At 36.9% G+C, this 9,726-nt stretch overlaps 1 non-coding gene across 1 annotated transcript; it reads left to right on the top strand.

Annotated features, from left to right (window-relative positions):
* Positions 1–9,101: 9,101 nt before the first annotated feature.
* On the top strand, positions 9,102–9,209 carry LOC122295322. Its single transcript, XR_006237977.1, has one exon. It is a non-coding gene; the product is annotated as a small nucleolar RNA R71 (small nucleolar RNA).
* The last annotated feature ends 517 nt before the right edge of the window (positions 9,210–9,726 follow it).

Raw genomic sequence — 9,726 nt, 5'->3', positions numbered from 1 at the left:
ATGTAGCTTTCATCATTGACCCTCGATATAAGATTACAACCTTGTCATATTAGTTAGAAATGTGCAAAGGGGATGAATGCAGAGATAGAACTAAGGCCCAAGTAAGATTGCTCGTCAATCGTTTGATTGAGCAATACCACAAGTTTCATGGGCTAGACACAAGTTTTATGGGCTAAATAGTGGAAGATCAAATATGACCCAAGGAATTTCCTCAAGTATTATTGGTGATGACTTGGACAATGAAGTTTTTGATACATCTCTAGATCAATATCTTGAGGGGCAAAACAATTCGGTATTTAGCTCAGACATAGAGAGGTATTTATTGGATGTCATTGAACCAAAAGTACTCGGGTTTGAGATTTTAGATTGGTGGAAGAGAAACTCATATAGATATCCCATCTTTGCTGAGATCGCATGTGATATATTGGCCATCCCTAGTTCCACCGTCGCATCTGAGTCCGCATTCAGTTCTAATGGACGTGTAATAGACCCATACTGAAGCTCCTTAGAGCCTGAGACTGTGCAAGCACTAATTTGCACGCAAAATTGGTTGACTTGTGAACCACTTAGTTCTTAGGAGGTGGAGGAGCATGTAGAAGACGTTGACATCAAAAGTAAATGCTTTTATTTGTTAATTTTGATTTTTTATTACTAATTTATCTATTTAACTTAACCTCTACATTTTTTCTTCTTAAGGTAACCCTCTTTCTTCAACTTCAACAACTTAACGTTTTGTTCTTGATGGTGTGAACTTTGGAGCACCTGACGTTGCATACACTGTATATTCAATCATGGTATGAGCCTTTATGACTTGTGGTCAAATGTGCTTCCAAGTGTAGAAGTGTCAAGTTGTATCGAGGATAAGTCCAGAATCGTATTCCACAGGGACAACGGGTTATCAAAGCGTATAAGAGATTTGTGAGTAACAAATGAATCAAGTATGAGTGATGAAAATAAAATTCAAATGCAATGCAAAAAGATAATCGAAGTTGAAATTAGAGTTTCTTAAAAAAAAAACAAATTAACGAACACTTGGGTTGGGTATGAGACTCTCTTTATTTCGGATTCTAGATAATTTTCTCGATTAACAATCCAGTCAAGGCATTGATAAACGGAAGATAAAAAGTTAAGCTCAAGTTTTTGCAATATTTTCCTAAGGGATTCTCTACTTTACTAGTCAAACACACATTAACAAACAACTGAGAGAGGCCTTGATAGTTTTCAAGTTTTTGTTGTGCCTTACGTCAACAACAAAACAAGAGCAAGAGCCACAATCTATTTTCAATTCAAATCCAACTAGTAATATAGAGTGATCATCATTATTGGACAAAATATTGCACTATACTAGAATCCAAAATAAATCACATCCCATTCCACAACCCAAGCTTAAGAAATTAGCTACGCATAATATTTCTAGCAATAAAAATAAATCTAAGTTGAGTCATGACAAAATCTGAGAAAATATCCGAATGAGATAAATCCTAGAGATGCTGCCACTGCCCGCAGGAAAACAAACACTAAAATGAAAATGAAAATGTAAATTGCAGAAAATAAAATGAAGAACAACCCAGAAGAGAAATGAAGAAGCAACTCAACGAACCAAAAAAAAATGTAAAAACTTTGCCCACCGAACAAATAAACTAAAGAGCTGAAAGAAAAAAAAAAACTCTACTCTGCTGCCTTGGTCTGGACGAAAGTGAGGTAAGAAAACTACCAAACGAAAAGAAAGGAAGAAAAACTAATAACTAATCTACTGCTGCTGCTGCTAACGAAAAACAAAGAGCAAAATAGACTAAATACCAGCTGCCTCTCTAAACAAGAAGGAAAGAAATAAAATTCAAGATTGCCCTACTGCTATTCTAGTGCTGAAACCGAAAAGAAAAGAGTAAGAAACAGCCAAAACCAGCCGCCTATGCTACTAAACGAAAAGTAAGAAAATAAATGCTCCACTACTCTACTCCAGGTCTGAACGAAAAGCCAGAAAAAAAAAACTTCAAAACTAAGCTACTGCTGTGAACGAAAGACTCCAACGAAAAAAACATCCAAGCTCAGCTACTGAACTGTCCCTCCTTCCCTCGGTGCTGCTGCTTCCAGCTAAATAAATAGCTGATTCCCTGCTGTTGCTGCTTCCCGTCCACATGAAAAAGAAAAAGAAATAAAAAGCTCTGCTGCTGCACATTCAACTTCCATGTGCAGAAGCAAGAAAGGTGAAGTGAACAGCTTGTATTCCAGCCATGTGCTTGGTTCTATTTATCTTGCAATGGTCAGCACGTGTGGTGTGCTGCCGTCCGAAGGCTTTTTGCTGCTGTATGTTTATTGCATGTGTGTTGCACTTTTCTGCATGTGTGATGTGCTCCTGCATGTGTGAATGGGTGTCTTTCTGCTGCTGTACAGCTTGTGTGAGCTGGTGTGAGTAGCTACTCTTTTTTCTGCAACGTGTTGTGTTCCTGCATGTGTGAATCCAAATGCTTTGCTAGTCTGCATGTGTGAACTGGTCTGAATGATCCTGCATGTGCTACGTCCATTTCTTCTCCTGCTGATCTGCGTTTGCATGTGTGCATGTGTGAGTCCGAATGAGTGGTTGCTGTCTGAAGTGGGTTTGTTGCTGCATGTGTAAGTTCTCTTCTCCTGCTGTAGCAGCTGCTGCACATTCGAGTGAGTGGGTGTGTCACTTTTCTGCATGTGTGTGTTGCATGTGTGAGTCCGGCTGTGTGCATGTGATGTCAGAGTGAGTTTGTTTGTTGTCCATGTGATGTTGCTTGTGTGAGTGTTCCTGCTCCACTCATAATCAATTCTTTTATTTCTTTATAGGTCCCACTCTTTCTTTCCTTCCATAAATGCCCTATAATATATAAATGAAATGATATTATAGTTTAAGTATTTCAAGAGCAAATATGAGACTTTGATGTGCAAAATATTATCATCAATAAATTTCCATTAAGTGTTAAAATTTTGATGCATAATTAAGTGTTCAACCATTCTTTGATGTAATAAATCACTCACTAAAACAGCTTAATTATGCATTTCTAGCACTTCATCACACCCCCCAACTAGCTCTTTGCTAGTCTCTAGCAAAACGAGTGAAAGAATTCATGCAAAGGTGAGATTACCAAATCCAATTTCAGAAAATCCAAGAATCACATGCTATGAAATAGACTTGTTGAGTTTAAGAACACTGGAGATAGATTAATATGAATTTTATATCAACTGAGAGATTTATACACCATTTAGTTAATCAACGAAGGGGATTTCATGTAACAAAGCTTGCTTTCTTTCAAGTGCATGGAAATGGGGTTAGAATTTCAAGATCGACTACCAAGAGACATTAACAGTTTCAATCACAACAACCAATCTGAGAAAACCACATGGTCTTACCCTAATTCAAAATCATTGTGGTGGCGGCTTTCACGCTATTACACTTTGAAAGGCACCTACTTCTTTTTTTTTTTTTTTTATAAGGACCCCGGTAGTAGGCAGCCTTTTCCACTACATAGATGTAATTTATGTTTTTAGATTTCCTAGTGGGGGAATCAGACCTATGAATGTGCGCCTACCCACACTTTCACAAGTCAGCCCTTACCACTAGTCTACTTAAAGGATTCTTCTCTCTATTTTTTTTTTGGATCCCTGGCTTGTCCCTTTTCTCATTTAATTCATTTCAGATTTCTTCCTAAGCCATTAGGATATGGTTCATTAGAGTCTCAAACATTTGAAGTGTAAATCAACCAACAATGACTCAATGTAGTCTTTCTAGGCCTTCCGGGTATGTGTTGTGTGTGTTTTAGCAAAACTTTTAACATATTTTCCTTGGTTTAACAACTAAATAAAATGGATAAATCTCTCTTTTGATATATACTCTTATTTGCACTACATTCCATATATTCCATGACCTCAACAAATCTCTTTTTTTTTTTTTTTAATCACTTTCCAGCGTGTAAACTTCAAGAATGAGGGATTTAATTTACTTTCAACTCATTACTAACACTCCCCCAAAGTGGACCAAAATATGTCTAAGGCATGCAAACAGAGAAATAAATTCTCTTCCACCCCCCAACTAGATTGTAGTATTGTCCTCAATGATACAAGAGAAACGAAAGAATTTATATAAAGAGAGCAGTTAAGGGGCAAAACAACTAAAAGAAGAACCGAAAATTCAAAGAAAAACTGAAGGAAAGAGGAAAAGAAAGTACCTAGATAGCTTTGAAAAGAATGCAGCCAAAATAAAAAAATAAAAACTGAAGATCAAAAGAAAACAATGAAAAGAAATAGATAGATCAAGAACCATCAATTAGGATCAAGCAAATGTAGAGTAGATTCCTCAGGTGCAAAGTTAGAAATAAAAGGCTTGAGTCTTTGACCATTAACCTTAAAAATGTTACCATTGAGAGGATTCATTATCTCTATAGTACCATGAGGAAAAACAGTTTGTACCACATAAGGCCCACTCCATCGAGACCTTAATTTACAAGGGAACAAGTGTAACCGAGAGTTGTACAATAACACTTTTTGATTAGGCTCAAAAGTCTTACGTTGGATGTGTTTGTCATGGAAGTTCTTCATTCTTTCTTTAGACAACTTAGAGTTGTTGTAGGCATCCTTCCTCAACTCATCCAACTCAGACAACTGTAATTTTCTCACACAACCAGCTTTATCAATGTTAAAATTGCATTGCTTAATGGCCCAATACGCTCTATGTTCCAACTCTACAGGCAAATGGCAAGCCTTACCATACACTAGTCTATATGGAGACATGCCCAAAATGGTTTTAAAGGCTGTTCTATAAGCCCACAAGGCATCAGACAATCTCAAAGACCAATCCTTCCTGTTTTTTCAAAAATGTTTTTAATCTCCCTATTTGCTAGTTCAGCTTGTCCATTGGTTTGAGGATGATAGGGAGTAGAGATTTTGTGATAGATACCATACTTCTTCATTAAGGCCGAGAAATGCTTGTTACAAAAGTGGGTGTCATTATCACTGATTATGGCTTTAGGCATGCCAAACCTTGCAAAAATGTTTTCTTTCAAAAATTTTAAAACAACTTGATGATCATTAGATTTGCAAGGGACTGCCTCAACCCACTTAGAAACATAGTCAACAGCAAGCAAAATGTATAAATAGCCATAAGAAGAAGGAAATGGTCCCATAAAATCTATCCCCCAACAATCAAAAATTTCAATCACTAGAATGGGTTGCATAGGCATCATATTTCTCCTAGTGATTCCTCCTAATTTCTGACAAGGTTCACAAGTTTTACAAAAACTAAAGGCATCCTTGAACATGGTTGGCCAATAAAATCCATTTTGAAAAATTTTGGCCACTGTTTTGTGGGCTGAAAAATGTCCACCACAAGCTTCCGTATGGCAAAAATTTAAGACACCAGAAATTTCATCATTAGGTACACACTTCCTAATGATTTGATCTGAACAATACTTGAAAAGGTAAGAATCATCGTAAAAGAACAATCTCACCTCATGCATGAATTTCCGTATGTCTTGAGTGCTCTAAGGAGGTGGTGTTTGTCCTGTCACCAAGAAATTTACTATATCAACAAACCAAGGAAAATTTTCAACTAACATAAGATGTTCATCAGGAAAAGAATCAAGAACAGGTATTGGTTGTTCAATTTCAACCACTGTGAGCCTAGACAAATGGTCGGCTACCACATTCTCTACTCCTTTCTTGTCCTTGATGATAATATTGAACTCCTGGAGTAAAATTATCCATCTAATCAACCTTGGTTTTGCATCTTTCTTTGTCAATAAATACTTGAGAGCTGCATGGTCAGTAAAGATGACTATAGGAGAACCAAGAATATATGCACGAAACTTCTCTAAAGCAAATACCACAGCAAGTAATTCTTTTTCAATAGTAGAATAATTTTTTTGAGCAAAATTCAAAGTTTTACTTGCATAGTAAATGACATAAAGAAGTTTGTTCCTACGCTGTCCAATAACAGCTCCTATAGCAAAATCACTTGCATCACACATGATTTCAAAAGAAAGTGACCAATCAGGAGGTTAAAGAATAGAAGCAGTGGTTAGCAAAGTTTTAAGCCGACAAAACCTTCTTGACACTCGGGTGTCCAATCAAATTTTACATCATTCATCAATAGTTTACATAGAGGCTTAGACGTAGAGCTAAAGTCTTTGATAAATCTCCTATAAAAACCCGCATGCCCAAGAAAAGATCTAATGTCTTTTATTGTCTTAGGTATAGGAAGTTTAGAAATCAACTCAATTTTTGCTCTATCTACTTCAAGTCCTCTAGATGAAACAATATGTCCCAGAACAATATCATGTTGTACCATGAAATGGCACTTCTCCCAATTAAGTAGCAATTGCTTCTCTTCACACCTGGCCAAAACGGCTTGTAAATTGGTTAAACAACTCTCAAATGAATCACCAAATACAGAAAAATCATCCATAAACACTTCTAGAGTGTTCTCAATCATGTCACTAAAAATGCTAAGCATGCATCTTTGAAAAGTTACTGGTGCATTGCATAAACCAAAAGGCATTCTCCTAAAAGCAAAAGTACCAAAAGGACAAGTAAAGGTGGTCTTTTCTTGATCCTTTGGTGCTATTTCTAATTGATAATAACCGGAGAATCCATCTAAGAAACAATAAAAGGCATGTCTAGCAACTTTTTCTAAAACTTGATTAAGAAAAGGCAAAGGAAAATAATCTTTCCTAGTGGCGGCATTCAACTTCCTATAATCTATACACATGCGCCAACCAGTAGGAATCTTCGTAGGAATCGATTCATTTTGTTCATTTTTAACAATGGTAAGCCCAGATTTTTTTGGAACTACGTGAATAGGACTTACCTATTTGCTATCCGAGATGGGGTAAATGATACCCACATCAAGCAATTTCAACACCTCACCTTTAATCACTTCATTCATTGTGGGATTCAACCTTCTTTGCATTTCCCTAGAAGGCTTTGCATCATCTTCTAAATAAATCCTATGGGTACACTCCAAGGGACTTATACCTTTTATATCAGCCATTGTCCAACCAATAGATTTTTTATGCTTCTTAAGCACATCTAGCAATTTATCTTCTTGTTCACTAGTTAAGTGAGAAGAAATTACCACAAGGAAGGTGCTTTGTGGTCCTAAGAAAGCATACTTCAACTCCAATGGAAGAGGTTTGAAGTCCAAAGTTGGGGATTGCTCCTCCGAAGGCTTGAGGGTTGATGTCAATGGTGGAAGTTGCTCAAATTTTGGCCTCCATGGTGGTGAAACTTGCTGACCTATTGAGAAAACAAGAGATGAGTTATTATCAAATATTTTCAAATCTTCTTCAAATTCCTCTAAAGAATCAATAAGTTGAAAGTAATGTGCAGAATTTTTATCAATGAAATTTTCCAGCAAATTCACTTCATGAACTTCTTCAACTTCTTGCGGTTGCCTGCAAAGATTAAAAATATTTAGCTCCAGGGTCATATTTCCAAAACTCAACTTTAAAAGTCCACTTCTACAATTTATGAGTGCATTAGAAGTAGCCAACAAAGGTCTTCCTAAGATAACAGGTGCTTGGAAAGTAGAATGATTAGTCAATTGCATGTCGAGTACGACAAAGTCTATTGGATAGTAAAATTTGTCTACTTGAACCAAAACATCTTCCACAACACCCGTAGGAATCTTAATATACCTATCAGCCAACTGCAATGTAATAGAAGTAGATTTCAACTCACCCAATCCAAGCTGAACATAAACATTATAAGGCAATAAGTTCACACTTGAACCTAAGTCTAATAATGCTTGGCCTATTTTTGAGCTCCCTATCATGCAAGCTATGGTAGGGGATCCTGGGTCCTTGTATTTGGGAGGAGTGTTGGTTTGCATAATAGCACTAACCTGCTCAGTAAGAAAAACTTTCTTTTACACATTCAATTTTCTTTTTACGGTACATAAATCCTTTAAAAATTTAGCATAGGTAGGAATCTGTTGAATAGCATCTAACAATGGTATATTAATCCTAACTTGCTTAAAAATTTCAAGAATTTCAGCGTGATGCTTATCTTTGTGCAAAGGGGCTAACCTTTGAGGAAAAGGTGCAAGTGTAGTGCTTGGGACACTTTCAGATTTCAAAAGATCATGTGCCTCATTTTCAGAAGGAGGTTTAGAAGTGTTACCATTCTTTTTTACCTCTTGAGCTAGAATGCCAATCAGCTTACCGCTTCTCAAGGTTGTAATAGCCTTGACTTGCTTGACATTTGAATCTCCTGCCACACTTTGAAATTGGTGGTTTTGGCCTTGGGGATTAGGCTGAGATTGTGCAGGGAACTTCCCTTTCTCTTGAGCACTCATGGTTGTAGTCAACCTTGTGACTGACCCTCGAATCTCAGCAATGGCTTGTGAATTTTGACTATTGATAGCAGCTTGGCTTTGCATGAATTGCTGAAAATTGGTGGACAGCTACTGGAAGTTGGTGGATAATTGCTGGAAATTGTCTTCAAGGTTCTTCTTCTAGGCTAGCACCATGTGGTTGGCATATTGAGATGGTCCTGGACCTCCTGGGGTAGTGTAGGGTACAATTTGTGAAGGACCAGCTATGTTGGGTGCAAGTAAAGTAGCTTGTTCACCCCTCTAACTGAAATTAGGGTGATTTCTCCATCCCGAATTGTAAGTGTTGGAATAAGGACCTGAAAAAGATTTAGCAACCATATTAACAGCATTAGATTGATCCAAGAGAATTTCTTTAAAGGCAGGAATGGTCGGGCAATCATTAGTTGAATGCCCTTGTCCCTCACAAATATTACAGCTCAAGGTAATCTGAGGTACAGCTTGTACTTCATTCACTTTCTTCATTTCTATGGTTTCTAATTTCTTAGAAATCATAGCCAACCTAGCATTCAAATCATCTACTTCTCTCAGATTATATTTTCCACCCCCTGAAATTGTCCTTGAACTTTTCGACCTATCATGAACATCAGATGTATCCCATGATTGTGCATTTTCAGCTAGATAATCAAAATATTCAAAGGCTTCCTCAGGTTCTTTGTTAAAAAACGCTCCATTACACATGGTTTCCACAAATTGTCTCATTTTTTGTTGCAACCCCTCATAAAAAAAACTAATGACCCTCCAATTCTCATATCCATGATGAGGACATGCATTTAAAAGGTCTTTGAATCGTTCCCAACAATGATAAAATGTTTCCACATCCTTTTGACCAAAATTCATGATCTGTCTTTTCAAGGCATTGGTTCTATGCATGGGAAAAAATTTCTTTAAAAATTCAGTTTGCATTTCTTGCCAAGTCCCAATGGATCTTGGTCTTAAGGAATTCAACCATGTCTTAGCCTTGTCTTTTAAGGAAAATGGAAACAGTTTCAATCTTATGACTTCATCAGTGCATGTTCTATCCATGAATGTGGAACACACTTCTTCAAACTCTTTGATATGCAAATAGGGGTTTTCAGATTCCATACCATGAAAGTGTGGTAACAATGGAATCGTCCCGGATTTGAAACTAAAAGCATTTGCATTAATAGGTAAAATGATGCAAGAAGGTGTGCTAGTCCTAACAGGCTGAAGATACTCTCTAAGAGTCCTGTTTGGATTCTCCACTTCCCTATCATGATGCTCATTTTCAGCCATGATGCTATCAGTGTCTGATGATGATTCTACAGAAGATGATGTAGAGCTAAAAGATGTCAATGATTCTGTCCTAAACAATCGAGATGTATCGTCTCTAGTCCAACTAGTCATACAAACAA

This window comes from Carya illinoinensis, chromosome 14 (assembly GCF_018687715.1).
Source record: "Carya illinoinensis cultivar Pawnee chromosome 14, C.illinoinensisPawnee_v1, whole genome shotgun sequence".
Classification (NCBI taxonomy): Eukaryota; Viridiplantae; Streptophyta; class Magnoliopsida; order Fagales; family Juglandaceae; genus Carya; species Carya illinoinensis.
Note: the sequence above shows the minus strand (reverse complement) of the source record. Positions and strands in the feature narration are given on the sequence as shown.